The 18,983-nt window shown below is 38.6% G+C and overlaps 1 long non-coding RNA gene across 1 annotated transcript in view; it reads right to left on the bottom strand.

The window, feature by feature from the left end:
* LOC137217354 (uncharacterized) overlaps nt 1–18,983 on the bottom strand; it is a 574,439-nt gene that overhangs the window by 462,924 nt on the left and 92,532 nt on the right. The gene's annotated exons all lie outside the window — the stretch shown is intronic.

The following is an 18,983-nucleotide window of genomic DNA, read 5'->3' as shown; positions in this document are numbered from 1 at the left end:
ATTTATTTTTATTACGCTATGTATCCTAAGTGCCTAGAAAAGTGCCTGGCACATAATAGGCTACCAAGAAATATTCGTTAAATGTTGAATAAATTAATAAGTGGTATTTAATTGGTGATATAGTTGCATTTTATGAAACAGTATAAAATATTCATCCTTGCAAACATTCTTTGTGGAATTGGATAATGAGTAGAAGAGATCATATGCTTTTGCTTTTCTCCTAGTTTATCCCCTTCAAAGCTATTCTCCTAGTTTATCCCTTTCAAAGCTATGTCTGAATTTAGGGCTTCCAGGCTCTAAGTCATCCTAGGAATATGCATCAGGCTTAGGGCTGATCCAGATGACTTTGAAGATATCTGTGCATCTCCAGATCCTCTTCTCAACCCAAATTGACTTTTGTTTTTGTTTTGAAAGTATTATTATCCTTGCCCCCAGATACACACACATACACACATACATTGTAAGTAAAAAGTGAAAGCTCCTCTGACCCCATCCCACTTCCCAGAGGTTAGATGCATCCTTCCATTTTTTAAATGTATTTGTGATAGGCATGAATTTGTTCCTGATTGCTTTAGTACAAGAAATAGCACATTTTTTGGTTTTGTTTTTTAAATTAAGTCCAACTTAGTTCTGAGCTCTCATATTCCTAGTTGACAGGGCACTCACTCACTATCAGTCATTCTTGGAGCTTCCACCCCTATCAGCTTTTATAGGAATCTCAGAGCTTATACTAAGTCACAAGAAAATGAGAGAGAATGGCTAATCCTTAATATCTGGTGGACACCATCGTTACTGATGATTCTGCTACCCAATGATGCCATTGAATTCTGATTCTCTACCATCTGCCAGGCGCCAGTGCTCCATAGAGTATATGGCAGGAAGCAAGGTGACAGACCTGCCTTTCAGCCATGGTTTCTCCATGCCTCCACTGACTCTACGATTTACCCCAGGGGATCCTCACTGTCCTCTCAAGGCAAGACCGAGGATCTTTTTTGATCCGTCCCCAGCATATACCTCCCACCAACAGTAGTATCGCCACCTCCCTGACCACAGTCTTAAGGAACCTCTTCCTATCCAGCAATAACCACTCACCAAATTGACAGCAAGTATAAACTTCTATCCATCCTTGCCCTGTAGGGCAACTCAAGACTTTACCAACAAAGACCTGGACAGGTGTTATTGTTTGGGTTTTCTTGGAGTGGTTTTGGTTTGTGTGTTTCCTGCTAGGGCTGCTCCTAATAAAGAAAGAAAAGGAGGAAGGAAAGAAAGAAGGGAAGGAGGAAGGAAGGAAAGATGGATGGATGGATGAAGGGAAGGAAGAAGGAAACAGCTGTTAACTTTACTTACCCTTCCACCTTCCATACCCCAGAAAAAGATTGATTCCTAGAAAAGCAAAATAGGTTTAAGACTCCAGGAGTTGTACTCAATGTGAGGAAGATCTTAGGAAGACTCTGAAATAAAGAGCATCTTTAATAATCCTCATGTAACACATTTAAAATTTATTCAAAGGAAGAACTCAGAAGGTAGCAAAATATCTCCATCCACTAGGGCCTCTAGATATAAAGCTCACTAATTTTAACAGGTAATCACATCCGTTTCTCTTTCCTCCCGCATGTTGGCAGTGACCCAGATGCTTTTTGATTGCTGAATAGGATAAGATCGTGTGACCTGCCAGGAGGTTTTTTTTTTTTTTTTTTTTTGCGGTACGCGGGCCTCTCCCGTTGCGGAGCACAGGCTCCGGACGTGTAGGCTCAGCGGCCATGGCTCACGGGCCCAGCCGCTCCGCGGCATGTGGGATCTTCCCAGACTGCGGCACGAACCCATGTCCCCTGCATCGGCAGGTGGACTCGCAACCACCGCACCACCAGGGAAGCCCTGCCAGGAGGTTTTTAATCAATGAAAAAAGAGCAGCAGGCACAAATGTCTGGAGTTCATCAAACACTGGAGCAGCAACTTAAGATTTGATCAGAGTGGATTTCCACTTAAAATGACAACATCAAGCTACTGTATTATTTTGGAAAACCATTACAAGTTAGGATGAAGCAGAGCATGGGCTACTTTAGGGAGAGTATACTCTAGAGTCCTTTAGCAATAAGTGTAAAAAAGTTATTTTATATTATCTTCCCAAAGCTTTGCATTTCTGAAAATACTCAGTTGCAGTCCTCTTTAACATGAATTAAAATATTTTTCCAGAATGTTCCGACACTAATTTTTTTAATCAAACATTGGGATAGTTTTGCAACCCTAGAGTATCAGTTCCATGATCACACTGCCATTTATTTTATCTTTTTCTTAATATTATTTATTTAGCTGCATCAGGTCTTAGTTGCGGCACGTGGGATCTTCGTTGCTGTGTGTGGGATCTTTTAGTTGCAGCATGCAGGAACTTTAGTTGCGGCATGTGGGATCTAGTTCCCTGACCAGGGATCAAACCCAGGCCCCCTGCATTGAGAGCACAGAGTCTTAACCACTGGACCACCAGGGAAGTCCCCACACTGCCATGTAGATTGTCTGCTGTTGAGCATTGCACCAAAAGTTAGATTGGAAAAGCTGTGGGAAATATTCCGCTGCCTTAAGGGAAAAGAGGCCTTATTTATATTAGTTAGCATGTTACAAAGATTGTGTAAAAGAAATTGTTAAACACTAGATGATGTATAAATAATCAGTCTTCACATCTTTGAAGGAGCTGAAAGAATGTCACCAAACACACACAGACACTCAAATCTCTCTGAGGAGTAAGCACTTGCCAATACCCATGTGCAATCACAGCAACATTCTTTTCCCTGTTTAGAAGTGGGAGCAGACTACCTCAAGACCTATTTTTTTCTTATTTTTCTCTTTTTTTAAATGGAAGTATAGTTGATTTACAATTTTGTGTTAGCTTCAGGTGTATAGCAAAGTGATTCAGATATACATATATATATTCTTTTTCAGATTCTTTTCCATAATAGGTTATTACAAGATATTGAATATAGTTCCCTGTGCTATACAGTAGGACCTGTTTATCTATTTTATATATAGTAGTGTGTGTCTGTTAATCCCAAACTCCAATTTATCCTTCCCTCCCCTCCCCTTTCCCCTTTGGTAACCATAAGTTTGTTTTCTATGTCTGTGAGCTCAAGACCTATTCTTAAGGGCAATTACTGACAATAGATGAGCTCCCTTACCCCGTTTTCACTAAATAGTTATAAGTTTTAGTAAGTTAAGTTAATTTTAGTAAGTTAATTCATCTCTCTGGATCTTTGTCTCCCCATCTAGAAAATGGGGATAATAATAAACTACCCTATCTACTAGTCCATGAAGCTTATGAAAGGCTGAAATAAGGTGATGTATATACAAGTTATTCACAAAATATAAAGCTTTGGTTTCACCTATTTCACATTCATTTAGCCAGGAAGTGTACTAGACGCTCAAGAGATAAAAATGAAGTCAACAGAGTCACTGTTCTCATGGGTCTTCATAACACAAGGTGTTCAATCGGCAGGCCTATTTCAGCCCCTAATATCATGGCAGTCACTGTGCTAAGTGAGGGGGTTAATGAAGATGAAAACCAATGTTAAATATAACATTGCAAATCAATTATACTTCAATTTAAAAAAAAAAAAGGAAAAAAGAAAAGCAGGGTCCTTACCTTCAAGAAGCACACAGTCTATGCAAGAGGCATGCCCATAAACCAACAACTACAAAATAGCACAGTTAGTGCCATGACAGAAAAAAAGCACAAAAGAGGAAAGGCTCCCATGCATTTCTAATCATTTCTAGTGTTCTCTGCCTGTGATTAGGAGACGCTGCCACCCTATCATCAGTACTGATCCAGCTCTTTTGACTTGAACAGTCGTGTTCCCCATATGTGTGGGTAACTGAGAAAGAAATTAGCATGCTTTGTACTCCATTATCCGTTTTACAGTTAAAAAAAACAGAAATCTTTATTACAATAGATTAAGCACCAACATTAAAGAATGAAACAGATAGTCATCCAAGGCAACTTTTTAAACTTTTTAAAAAGACATTAACTCCTAAGTTCAATTTGTTATTTTTCTCACTAATGGTGAACAAGCACTCAGGGCAGATCCAAATTTTCAGCATTGTAGTCCTCAAAATCAAAATACCTGTTTATGTTTGGAAAAACATCTTAGAATTGCTCTTATTAATTACATAATTTAATCTTACTTGAAATATTTAAGCAAAATAAACTTAAAATTCCCACTAGAAACATATAAGATTCACCAAAGGAAACTTCTGCTCTAAGCACTTAACTGACATGAGATATTGTTGTGTATGAGCTCTTTTTGTTTTTTTAATAAAGTATCAAGTTTTCCCAAGATAACATCCCATGGGAGCTGGGAAATTTATTTTTAAAGGATGTAATTGTTTTCTTTAATATGCTGCTATAATTCTAGGACAGCAGTCTCTCTCTGGGAAAAGAAAAAGGCATTTCAGTGGGTTGCCATCTGTATAGCCCCATTCCAAATGATGGAAACAAGATGGTTCAGAGGCTGAATGACAAATATGAATTTTGAACAAATCTAAACCTGCCATTCTCCTCAGCTCGGATGCTCAAGAAATCATTTAAAACATTTGATAACCATGTCATTGCACACCTGCGAGGTGGTTTGATTTCAGGGATTACAATTACCTGAGAAACACACAACCATTTGCCTTGCAGAAGCTATTTAGATTTGAAGACCTCTTCGTCACAGCCCTGAAACTTCATCTTACATCATCTCCCGACGTGAACTGACTATTATGCAGTTTGGATGTGCATTGAAAGCTGCAGGCATGTTTTACTGACAAGTCTTGCAGACAGCATTAGTATGATAGGCTATGGCACATACAGGAACTTTTGAGAAGAGAGGTTAAATCCTAGAGGGAAAAGAGTTTGGGGAACAAGTGATTTAGTAACAGGAAGAAATCAGTTAGCCAGCAAAGCAGAAGGACTGAACAGGTATTTAGCTCTTTAGGGAAACATGCAACTATGTATCAAGGTCAAGGAAAAGCATGAGATCAATTACAGTAGATATTTACAGACACTTAATATTTGATGATGCTGATATTTAAAGAGAAAGGACAAGGAATTCATTGTTTCTGTGTGCCATTAATTTATAAATATTCTGCATTTAAAAATAAACTTTTTCACAGAAATGATGTCCTTTTATCATCTTTCTTTTTTGAAACATATTCCTTGTTTGATTTGTTTTCAATAATTGAACTATATCAGAGCACACCATTTAAAATGCTTCTACATTTGGGGCTTCCCTGGTGGTGCAGTGGTTGAGAGTCCGCCTGCCGATGCAGGGGACACGGGTTCGTGCCCCGGTCCGGGAAGATCCCACGTGCCGCGGAGCGGCTAGGCCGACGAGCTATGGCCGCTGAGCCTGCGCGTCCGGAGCCTGTGCTCCGCAACGGGAGAGGCCACAACAGAGAGAGGCCCGCATACCGCGAAAAAAAAAAAAAAATGCTTCTACATTTAACCCCAAAGTAATTAAATCAGCAAAACACATGTATTATGAATAACTTTATCAATCAATGTCAGCATTTCAAATGTTTGAAATTGTTCGATAATATCCAAGATAATGATTTCAGAAATACAGGGGAGGCATCATGATTCTTAATGTGTATTATGACATTTAGGAAATGTTAAGGAGAAAAAAATGAGAAAGAAAAAAAGGAAAATGAGCTATCAAATGCATGCATATCAATTTCATGAAGTGGTTCAAGATTAGTATTTTATTCAGAATAAACTAATTTTATTATTATTTTATAATCCTCAGACCAATAGACCAGTCTCTACTTCAGAAATGTTCAGATAACATTTTTCTAATTTAAAGTTTACCTATGTGAAGAATAATATTTGTAACAATTACAAGTTTCATCTAATTTACCTTGCTAACAAGTAATAGCCTCAAAATATTTCTTGCCTTCAGTGGATTGTTTCTTCCAAGACTTTAGTTATCAAAGTTTTAAATTGTTCCTTGGGATACGTGAGGATAATTAGATCACTGCCCTCAAAATCTGCATTCAATGGCAGTGATTTTATTTCAAGTTTTGAAAGAAGTAAAACAATAGTTATCTCATTAGAAGTTCATTGGATAGACCTTTATCAAAAAAAACACTTGTTTCAGGGGCCATTTTATCTTTTATTAGAAGCCTAATAGATTCATTCTAAAATCCAAAAAGCATAAATCCCTTTACAAATTCTCAAATATGTTTGTAAGAAAAAAGGTTTTTTTTATGTCGAATTGGTTTCAACTATTAAATCCTTATTTTAGAAAATTCCCTCCTCTGTCTTTTATATACAATTACATATTGTAAAGATGATATATACAGTAATCTTTGTATATATTTGTGTATCATCTTTGTATACATTGTGTTATTATTATAAACTTGGGATGTCAAGGATATTGTCAGTCTTTAAGGTGCTTTGCTGATCTCTTGAATAATAAAGTGAAACAGGCTTATATTATTCATTATCATCCCCTTTTTCTCTATTTCTGTACTTAACATGAATCATTCATTCAATAACCTTTTTTGCTAAACATTGTGGGTAACACAAAAGAAGTGTAATGCATAGTCTTTACCCTCAAAGACACACACATCTTCTAGGAAGTCAAGACACATACACCGTTAAGGAGAAAAAATAAAGATTAAGTGCTAATACAGCAGGAATTACAATAGAAATTTAAAGAAAGATGAGATTCATCTTCACTGAAGTGCATGTAGAAGGTTTCATAGAGGTGATAGGACTGGGTCTTAAAGGATATTGGATTAAGTTGAAATGAGGGGAGAGGGTATGCACAAGGAAGAGTAAAGAAACAAAAGAATGAACATGACCGGGAGACAGTGAATGGAGACTGATTAACATAAGTGGGAAGATCTTGATAAGCAGTAGGGAAAGATAAGTTGGAAATAAATTTTGGAGGGCCTCAAATACTAAAGGGGAGATTTGGGGCTCGGCTAACCGTGGGAATTGGGTAGGAAGGGTGAGTACAAAAGGCCTAGGGAAGGAAGCATCAATAGGGCTTTCGTCCATTCATTCTAACAAGCATTTGTTGGGTACTGTTTAGTTGGTAGAATATTTGGGGGACTAAAGATTCCAAAATGGCTTCAAGCCTTTGAGATTTCAAAAACAAGTGTTTATAGTTAACAGAAATTTTACTATACCTTCTGGTCCCTTTAAAAATAAGATTCTAGCCCCCAGAAGTTGCTTGAGCCACATAAGGAGGGGGAAACAGATGAACCAAATTTGTGTAATTAGTTCCTGAACTGACCTTCAATTCCATTGTGCTTTTCCTTGCTTTAGAATCCTTCAGTTTCCAAAGCTTTCTGTCTCCAGCTCCCTTCCTGCCTCACCTCTCCAACTTCCCAGACCCTAACTAGTTATTTTCTTTCTAGATGCTGTTCCAACTTGGAGGTTTAGATCACTTTAGGCAAAGCCTAAGACATCTTTCCTTTTCTGGTTTGCACTGGGAAAAACTGGCTTGGAGAAAAATTAGGAAGTTCAGGAAGAAAAACAATTGGGGTAGGAGAAAGGTGATCAATTTGACTATGATTCTATTGACTTGGTAATGATGGTGGGATTCACTATCATATGTGTGATTCCTGATAGACAGTTGGAAACATCAAATTGGAAATCAAGGTAGGAAACAAGGTTGGAATGCAGATTTGGGAGTCTTCACCAATGGCAATTTAAGGTGTCAAAAAGGCACTGAAGAGTATGCCCTTCTCCTTACCCCAGAGTGGGCATCAGTGCTAAGGATACAGGTCTATGGTGTTATTCATGGTCAACTGATATCAATGTGTTGAGTCTTATTAAGTCCCTGCAACAGCTCTGTGAGGTAGGAAGGTGAGACAGATTATATATCATTTCCCATTAGGATTTCTTTTCTAATTAGATTAAGAATTTTATTCATATTAAGATTTATATACATATTTATCCCAGACTGATTTCTTCTAAGGCCCTACACACATAGACCAATCCTTTATTGCCATGACTGGTCTAATTATTCCTAAAATTAGCCAACACTGCTGTCTTTCCTATCAGCATGTGCAGTCTTGCTCTCACAAATAACTGTGATTAGAAAAATTGCATATGTTAAAAGAAGGCCAGCTTGAGGAAATTTGGTGTATAACACACAGATCCTCTAGTCAGCTAAAAATAAAGCAAATATGTAAGGGAAAGCTTTAAAGAGAAAAAGGCTTGTTATTCTTTGAAGAATATGTTTTGAAACCATTGGTAACTGTTCCTGGAAAAACAATAGACTGTGAAAAAAATCTGCCTTTTTATTCTTTATTTACTAATTTTCTGCTGAACATACTACACTGTATTCAAGCTCTTCTCTTTCTTCTAAATCATTTTGTTATATACCATCATGAGGAGTTATAAATATAAATCCCAGAGGATGGGAGAACATTCACTAACTATAAGACATGAGTGGAAAATTAGAAACATAGAGGATTCTTATTCACTCCTTTGGGTCACTGGATCATAGATTTGAAAGGAATTTGAAAAAAAAATTAGTTTAGGCACCTTTGTTTTAAAGAAGAAACCCCAACGCAGAGAGATTGTGAAAAGCTTAAGGTCCTACAGCTGGTAAATGGTAGAGTGCTCATTCCGTGGCACCACACTGCTGATACTTATCCCTACACCTTGACTAAATGAATGAATCCAAAAGTAAATTTTGAGTTCCTACTATATGGTATGTGTTGAAGGGGAAGCTAAAGTTTAAAAGAAAAGGGTTCTACCCTCAGAATGGGAGAAAACATTTGCAAATTAAGCAACTGACAAGGGATTAATCTCCAAAATATACAAAGAGCTCAGGCAGCTCAATATCAAAAAAACAAACAACCCAGTCAAAAAAATGGGTGGAAGATCTAGATAGACATTTCTCCAAAGAAGACATACAGATGGCCATGATGCACATGAAAAGATGCTCAACATCACTAATAATTAGAGAAATGCAAATCAAAACTACAATGAGGTATAACTTCACACTGGTCAGAATGGCCATCACCAAAAACTCTACAAACAATAAATGCTGGAGAGGGTGTGGAGAAAAGTGAACCCTCTTGCACTGTTGGTGGGAATGTAAACTGGTACAGCCACTATGGAGAACAGTATGGAGGTCCCTCGAAAAACTAAAAATAGAGCTACCATATGACCCAGCAATCCCACTACTGGGCATATACCCTGAGAAAACCATAATTCAAAAAGATACATTCACCCAATGTTCATTGCAGCATTATTTACAATAGCTAAGACATGGAAGCAACTTAAATGTCCATGGACAGATGAATGGATAAAGAAGATGTGGCATATATATACAATGGAATATTACTCAGCCATAAAAAAGGAACAAAATAATGCCATTTGCAGCAACATGGATGGACCTAGAGATTGTCATACTAAGTAAAGTAAGTCAGACAGAGAAAGACAAATAGCATATTATATCGCTTTTATGTGGAATCTAAAAAAAAGGGTACAAATGAACTTATTTACAAAACAGAAGTAGAGTCACAGATGTAGAAAACAAAATCATGGTTACCAGGGGGTAAGGGGGGTAGGGATAAATTGGGAGATTGGAATTGACATATACACACTACTAAATATAAAATAGATAACAAATGAGGACCTACTGTATAGCACAGGGAACTCTACTCAATATTCTGTAATGGCCTATATGGGAAAAGAATCTAAAAAAGAGTGGATATAGGGCTTTCCTGGTGGCACAGTGGTTGAGAGTCCGCCTGCCGATGCAGGGGACACGGGTTCGTGCCCCAGTCCGGGAAGATCCCACATGCCGCGGAGCAGCAGGGCCCATGAGCCATGGCCGCTGAGCCTGCGCGTCCGGAGCCTGTGCTCCGCAACGGGAGAAGCCACAACAGTGAGAGGCCCGCGTACCGCAAAGAAAAAAAAAAAAGAGTGGATATATGTATATGTACAACTGATTCACTTTGCTGTACACCTGAAACTAATATAACATTGTAAATCAACTATACTCCAAATAAAATTTAAAAAAAACGACAACAACAAAAAAAATTTTTAAAAAAGGGTTTTACCAACGTATATGTCCATGGACAGATGAATGGATAAAGAAGATGTGGTATGTATATATATATATATATATATATATAAAATGGAATACTACTCAGTTATAAGAAAGAATGAAATAATGCCATTTGCAGCAACATGGATAGACCCGGAGATTATCATACTAATTGAAGTAAGTCAGAAAGAGAAAGACAAACACCATATGATATCACTTATATGAGGAATCTAAAATATGACACAAATAAACTTATCTATGAAACAGAAACAGACTCACACACATAGAGAACAGACTTGTGGTTGCCAAGGGGGAGGGGGGTATGGGAGGGATGGATTGGGAGTTTGGGATTAGCAGATGCAAACTATTGTCTAGAGAATGGATAAACAACAAGGTCCTACTATATAGCACAGGGAACTATATTCAATATCCTGTAATAAACCATATTGGAAAAGAACATGGAAAAGAATATAGATAGATAGATAGATAGATAGATAGATAGATAGATATATGAATCACTTTGCTATACACCATAAACTAACACAACATTGTAAGTCAACTATACTTCAATAAAATAAATTTTAAAAAATTAAAAGGGTTTTAAATTTGAAGACACTGACCCTGTTGCCAGGAGCTTTGAAATTGATGTGAGATCAGCATACAAGAGGCAATTAACGAGTACTATCAGAATGAATCGATAATCAAATGTTCAATGGTGGCAGGGCATTGACTGGGAAGAGAAATTGGAATTGGATAGAGCAGAGTAGAGAAGCATCTATTATGCTCCAAAGCTACAAGACAGGTCTCTGCGGAGTCATTCTTTGACAAAGCCATGTGTCACCACCAACATACCAGGAGTAAAACGGTACTCTGTAGTCACCTTTGTCACAGGGTACATATAGAAAAGTTGATGAAAGTTAAAATTTGCTGAGGTATTTTAAATCCTTGCCCCCCAAATAAGCTGTATTTTCTCTTACTGTGAAATTATTAAAATTCCTGCCAAAGCATTAAAAAGCAGTTTCCTCCACTTTAAGATCTTCCATCTCACTAACATATGATAAATATTATAGTCTCCTTTTTATGTCAAACAGCATGTAACTCCAGAAAAATGTAGAGTAAGCTTTGAGCAGAAGTCCTCACTGAAGTAGAAGCATTCATTGCCCCAAATTGCTTTAAATTAATGGTTACTACCAAAAGGCTAAGATACAAATTTATACTTAGCAAATGGTTTGAGGCATCCAAAAGAGAAAAACAAAAAAAATGGGCAAGTAATATTACTCTTTGGTTTTACTCATTTACAATAATATCATTATACTGCAGATATTAAACCCACAAATGTATATAACCTGTTTCAAGGAAAAATTACATCATCTATAGAGGAATTTTAAAATGCATGTTTCATTGCCATTGGATCACTTTTTAGTATAAATATATACTTTTTTGTCTCTACTTTTTTGTATGCATTTTTCACTGCTGGGTTTCCCCAGGGCCTGTAATTACACTGACACATAGTAGGCACTCAATAAATGTCTGTTGCATTTTTCTAGATCAGGCCCTTTTCTCTCTCTAAATGTAATAATATTTAAACTCAACTGTTGCTTAGGCCACAAGGGCTACACAAAGAGACTAACGACAATTTGAGAACATACTTTCAAAGTCATTGCATAAACAATGCTAAAATTAGATACAGTTCTGTGAAAAAAAGCCATTTCTCTTCTTCATTTGGAAAAAGTAAGGACTACAACTGGCGAGATCTTTCAGAGTCTCAGTGTGAGTTCGAATAACAAAAAAAGAAAAAAAGAACGAAAAAGAAAAAAAGCAAGTCAGTATGACACAGAATAAGAGGATCAGAAACTACTTTTATCACTAAAAAAAAGTGAATAAATGGATCAAAAATAGGGTAAATAGTGTACCCCAACAACAGAAAACTGAAATTGTATAAGGCTGCTGCCAGCTGATATTTCTTACCTACTTGGCTTGAAACAAATTAGAGGCAGAAGAGTTAAATGAGCTGGTGTCACAGAACCAAACTTGGGTCTGCTTACCCATGCACAGTAAAACCAATCTATTGACAACGGGTTGTGATGAAGGAAAGTGCAGCATTTATTGCAGAGCACAAAGCAAGGAGTCCAGGGCAGCTAGTGCTCAAAAAGCCCAAACTCCCCAATGGATTTCAGGAAAGCATTTTTAAAGGCCAGGTGAAGGAGGGGAGTCTCAGGGTGTGTGATCAGTTCATGCACGATTCTCGATTGGTTGATGGTGAGGTAACAGGGCAGTGTCATGGGGTTAACATTATCAATCCTTAGGCTCCAGTAGGCCTGGGGGGCTACGTGCTCAAAGTCACTGTGTAGTTAGCCTCTTCCATTTGGTGGGGGTTTTAGCATCTGTAAAATAACCCAGGAAATGTGCACCAGATACTGTTATCTAGGTATAACAGTAAGGAGAAGAGCTAAAGCAGAGGGTGTGGGGAGCAGTCTGTCCCAGGAAGGTCCATAGGGTCCTGCTTGGTTACATTGGCTTTGGAGTCAGACCAGGATATGCATTCCAGTTCTGCATCTTAACAAAAGTGAGACTTTCAGGGTTACTGTGACATTAGAGACAATTTCAATAAATAGCAGTTCTCAATAAGTATAGCTTTTTCAGTTTTTTAAGTTATAATTAGTGTTTCAATTGTGGACAACCATGCTGAATTTAGTCCTAATAAGGCAATTTTTCTGCTTAAAACAAATACCCACACCATTGGCACTATGAACATGCCAGTGAAACCTTGTTGGAATATTTTTAAGCAAAAATTTTTATCACACTAATAATATCCCTCGAGTCAGTCCAGACAAAAATTGTTGCTAAAGTCCAATCAATTGTTAAAAAAATATACATGAAATGACTGCCTACTACGTGACATGCTATGCCAGGCACTGAGGCTACCAAAATGAGTAAAGCTTAATCCTTGTCCTTAGGGGAGTGAGTGGAAGAAGAGTGCTGTAAACATTTATAAAAGGAGTAAGGAGGAGGTCCATTGTTTTCAACTCAACATGTCATGTGGCAGAAAAAAACTTGGGATCAGAAATGGGTCTAAATATCCTTGGTCCCACTTCCCATAATCCTGCTAACCACAACTGGAGATTTCAAGTATGTCACCACTAAAATGTGGGCCATCTAAACTCAATGAAAACAATCACAATTAGAAAGAAAACAGAGTCCATATATCAAATCATGAAATCAATCACTCTTGAAAAAGTAAGAGCTAACAGAAATTTAACATTTTATAGAGTATACAATTTACCAAGCACTTTCCTTTCTATAATCTCATTCGGTCCTTAGCTGATAAATTCATGAGCTAAGCAGCTATTCTTTGGCACATTTTATAGGTAAGGAAACTGAGGTTTCAAAAAGTGAAGCAAAGAATTTGAATCGCTGTGACAGGCTGAAAAATAAGAACAGGTGCTCTTGAGGCCTGGAAAAAGAAATGCCCAAAAGATAGAAATCAGGTGGGATCAAATTAAAAAAAGGAAGGGAAGAAGGGAGGGAGACAGAGGGAGAGAAAGAAAGCAAGGAGGGAAGGAAGGAAGGAAAGAGGGAGGGAGGGAGGAAGGGGAAGAAGGAAGGAAGGCGAAAGAAAGAAAGAAAGAAAGAAAGAAAGAAAGAAAGAAAGAAAGAAAGAAAGAAAGAAAGAAAGAAAGAAAGAAAGAAAGAAAGAAAGAAAGAAAGAAAGGAAGAAAGAAAGGAAGAAAGAAAGGAAGAAAGAAAGAAAGGAAGGAAGGAAGGAAGGAAGGAAGGAAGGAAGGAAGGAAGGAAGGAAGGAAGAGGGAGGGAGGGAGGGAGGAAGGAGGAAGGAAGGAAGGAAGGAAGGAAGGAAGGAAGGAAAGGAAGGAAGGAAGGAAGAAAAAGAAAGAAGAAAGGAAGAAAGGAGAAGGACTTACTTGACTTGTGGTATGGTCTGAATGCTTGTGTCCCCCAAATCCATACGTTGAAATCCTAATGCCCAATGTGATGATATTAGGAGTTGGGGCTTCTGGGAAGTGCTTAGGTCATGAAGGTGAAACCCCCATGAATGGAATTAGTGTCCTTATAAGAGAGGCCCTGCAGAGCTCCCCTAGCCCCTTCCACCACATGAGGACACAGCAAGAAGTTGGCAGTCTGAGACCCGGAAGAGGGCCCTCACCCAACCATGCTGGCACCCTGATCTTGGACTTCCAGCCTCTAGAACTTTGAGAAATAAATTTCTGTTGTTTATAAGACTGTTAATCTGTGGTATTTTGTTATGGCAGCCCAAATAGACTAAGAGAATTTATCAGGAAAATTGAACACAATAATTGACATCTCTTCCTCCATATCTGAGAGACAGTTCAAACTCAAGATATTCAAATTTCAATTCCTGGGCTTCTCCCCAAAGCTACTCTACCTGCAGCCTTCTTCATCTCAGTGAATGGCAATTTCATCTTTCCAGTTGTTCAGGCCAATAAAAACCTTGAAATTATTATTTTTTAATTCTTTATTGAAATAAGTGTATTTATGGGCTTCCCCAGTGGCACAGTGGTTAAGAATCCGCCTGCCAATGCAGGGGACACAGGTTCGAGCCCTGGTCCGGGAAGATCTCACATGCTGTGGAGCAACTAAGCCCATGCACCGCAACTTACTGAGCCTGCACTCTAGAGCCCATGAGCCACAGCTACTGAGCCTGTGTGCCACAACTACTGAAGCCCGCACACCTAGAGCCCATGCTCTGCAACAAGAGAAGCCACTGCAATGAGAAGCCTGCACACTGCAATGAAGAGTAGCCCCCACACGTTGCAACTAGAGGAAGCCCCCACACAGCAATAAAGACCCAATACAGTCAAAAATAAATTAATTAATTAAATTTTAAAAAAAGAAAAGAAATAAGTGTATTCATTAGCCATCTAATGCTTAAGAATTTTCACCAATCGAGCAATTGCATGTAACCAACCTAAGATCAAGAAACAGAACCGAGAGTTCCCTGAGTGGCCTAGAGGTTAGGATTCTGGGCTTTCACTGCCATGACCTGGGTTCAAACCCTGATCGGGGAACTGAGATCCTGCAAGCTGTGTGGGAAAGAAAGAAAGAGAGAAAGAGAGAGAGAGAGGGAGGGAGGGAGGGAGGGAGGAAGGAAGAAAGAAAGAAAGGGAGGAAGAAAGAGAGAGAAAGAGAGAGAGAGAAGAGAGAGAAAGAGAGAGAGAGAGAAGAAAGAAAGAGAGAGAGAAAGAAAGAAAGGGAGAGAGAGAGAGAAAGAAAACAAGACAGAAAGAAAGAAAGAGAGAGAGAAAGAGAGAAAGAAAGAGAAAGAAAGAGTGAAAAAGAGAAAGAAAGAAAGTGAGAAAGAGAGAGAGAAAGAAAGAAAGGAAGAGGGAAAGAAAGAAAGAAGAGAGAAAGAGAAAGAAGGAAGTAAAGAAGGAAAGAAAGAATGAAGGAAAGAAAGAAGAAAGAAAGAAAGGGAGGAGATTGGTTCAAGATGGTGAAGTAGAAGGATGTGTGCTCATTCCCTCTTGCGAGAGCACTGTAATAACAACTAACTGCTGAACAATAATCAACAGGAAGACACTGGAACTCACCAAAAAAGATACCCCACATCCAAAGACAAAGGAGAAGCCACAGTGAGACGGTACGAGGGGCACAATCACAATAAAATCAAATCCCATAACTGGTGGGTGGGTGACTCACAAACTGGAGAACACTTATACCACAGAAGTCCACCCACTGGAGTGAAGGTCCTGAGCCCCACGTCAGGCTTCCCAACCTGGGGGTCCAGCAACAGGAAGAGGAATTCCTAGAGAATCAGACTTTGAAGGCTAGCAGGATTTGATCACAGGACTTCAACAGGACTCGGGGGAAACAGAGACTCTCCACTCTTGGAGGGCACACACAAAGTAGTATGTGCATCAGAACCCAGGGGAAGGAACAGTGACCCCAGGGGAGACTGAACCAGACCTACCTGCTAGTGTTGGAGGGTCTCCTGCAGAGGCGGGGGGTGGCTGTGGCTCACTGCAGGGACAAGGACACTGGCAACAGAAGTTCTGGGAAGTATTCCTTGGCATGAGCCCTCCTAGAGTCCACCTTTAGCCTCACCAAAGAGCCGGGTAGGCTCCAGTTCTGGGTCATCTCAAGCCAAACAACCAATAGGGAGGGAACCCAGCCTCACCCATCAGTAAATAAGTGGATTAAAGTTATGCTGAACTCTGCCCACCAGAGCAACACCTAGCTCTACCAACCACCAGTCCCTCCCATCAGGAAGCTGGCACAAGCCTCCTAGATAGCCTCATCCACCAGAGGGCAGACAGCAGAAGCAGCCTGTGGATCAAAAACCACATTCACAGAAGATAGACATGATGAAAAGGCAGAGGGCTATGAATCAGATGAAGGAACAAGATAAAACCCCAGAAAAATAACTAAATGAAGTGGAGATAGGCAAACTTCCAGAAAAAGAATTCAGAATAATCATAGTGAAGATGATCCAGGACCTCGGAAAAAGAATGGAGGCACAGATCGAGAAGATGCAACAAATGTTTACCAAAGACCTAGAAGAATTAAAGAACAAACAAACAGAGATGAACAATACAATAAGTGAAATGAAAAAGACACTAGAATGAATCAGTAGCAGAATAACTGAGGCAGATGGACAGCTAAGTGAACTGGAAGACAGAAGGGTGGAATTCACTGCTGCAGAACAGAATAAAGAAAAAAGAATGAAAAGAAATGAAGACAGCCTAAGAGACCTCTGGGACAACATTAAATGCAACAACATTTGCATTATAGGGGTCCCAGAAGGAGAAGAGAGAGACAAAGGACCAGAGAAAATATTTGAAGAGATTATAGTCTAAAATTTCCCTAACATGGGAAAGGAAATAGCCACCCAAGTCCAGAAAGCACAGAGAGTCCCAGGCAGGATAAACCCAAAGAGAAACATGCCAAGATACATTGTAACCAAACTGACAAAAATTAAAGACAAAGAAAAATTACGGCACAAGCAAAGCAACAAGCAAAAAATGCAAATAACATACAACGGAACTCCCATAAAGTTAACAGCTGATTTCTCAACAGAAATTCTACAAGCCAGAAGGGAATGGCATGATATATTTAATGTGATGAAAGGGAAGAACCTACAACCAAGATTACTCTACCCAGCAAGGATCTCATTCAGATTCAAGGGAGAAATCAAAAGCTTTACAGACAAACAAAAGCTAATAGAATTCAGCACCACCAAACCAGCTCTACAACAAATGCTAAGGGAACTTCTCTAAGTGGGAAACACAAGAGAAGATAAGGAACTACAAAAACAAACCCATAACAATTAGGAAAATGGTAATAGGAACATACATATTGCTAGTTACCTTAAATGTGAATGGATTAAATGCTCCAACCAAAAGACGCAGGCTCGCTGAATGGATACAGAAACAAGACCCATATATATGCTGTCTACAAGAGACCCACTTCAGACCTAGGGACACATACAGACTGAAAGTGAGGGGATGGAAAAAGAGATTCCATGCAAATGGAAATCAAAAGAAAGCTGGAGTAGCAATACTCATATGAGATAAAATAAACTTTAAAATAAAGAATGTTACAAGAAACAAGGAAGGACACTACATAATGATCAAGGGATCAATCCAAGAAGAGGATATAACAATTATAAATATATATGCACCCAACATAGGAGCACATCAATACATAAGGCAACTGCTAACAGTCATAAAAGAGGAAATCGACAGTACACAATAATAGTGGTAGACTTTAACACCTCACTTACATCAATGGACAGATCATCCAGACAGAAAATTAATAAGGAAACACAAGCTTTAAATGACACAATAGACCAGATAGATGTATTTGATATTTATAGGACATTCCATCCCAAAACAGCAGAATATACTTTCTTCTCAAGTGCTCATGGAACATTCTCCAGGATAGATCACATCTTGGGTCACAAATCAAGTCTCAGTAAATTTAAGCAAACTGAAATCATATCAAGCATCTTTTCCGACCACAACACTATGAGATTAGAAATCAGTTACAGGGAAAAAAACGTAAAAAAACACAAACACATGGAGGCTAAACCCATGTACAGAAATTGAGACACAGATGTAGAGAACAAACATACGGACACCAAGTGGGGGAAAGTGAGGGGTGGGGTGAGATGAATTGGGAGATTGGGATTGACATATATACACTAATATGTATAAAATAGATAACTAATAAGAACATGCTGTTTAAAACATAAATTAAATTAAATTTAAAAATTTAAAAAAAAGAGAAAGAAAACTTCAATAATACCCCAGAAGCCTTCCTTAGACTGCTCCCTTCTAGTCACTAGCGCCCCTTCAATAAAACAAGTGTCTCTCAGAATGTAGTGCAGAACAAGAAAGAAAAGTTAGGAGACACAGAGTGTATATCCAGATGTTCCAGCATTTGTCTACAATCAGTGCCAAGAGAAAAAGAAGAGATTTTTATTTTTTATGTATTTATTTTTTTGATGTGGACCATTTGTAAAGTCTTTATTGAATCTGTTACAATATTGTTTCTGTTTGTTTTTTTTTGGGCTTTTGTGTGTGTATGTTTTGCTTTTTGACTGTGAGACATGTGGGATCTTAGTTCCCCAACCAGAGATCAAACCTGCATCCCCTGCATTGGAAGGTGAAGTCTTAACCACTGGACCCCCAGGGAAGTCCCAGAAGAGATTTGCAAAAAGTAGATAGGAAGGAAAGAGACAAAACAATAATAAAAGAAAAATTCTCAGAACTATAAGAAAGACATGAGTTCTCAGATTTAACAGGCCCATCAGTTGTCAAGCAGTGTTACCAAAAGTGGGGGTCCAACTGCTCGCCACTCAAAAGCCAATAAAGAGGCAAGGTTGATGGAAAGGAAAGTTTGCTTTATTTCAGATGCCAGCAACTGGTGGGGAGGGGTGGACTCCTGTCCAAAGGTCAACTC

This window comes from Pseudorca crassidens, chromosome X (assembly GCF_039906515.1).
Source record: "Pseudorca crassidens isolate mPseCra1 chromosome X, mPseCra1.hap1, whole genome shotgun sequence".
NCBI classification, from domain to species: Eukaryota; Metazoa; Chordata; class Mammalia; order Artiodactyla; family Delphinidae; genus Pseudorca; species Pseudorca crassidens.
The sequence above is the reverse complement of the archived record's forward strand: the minus strand, read 5'-3'. Positions and strand labels throughout refer to the sequence as shown.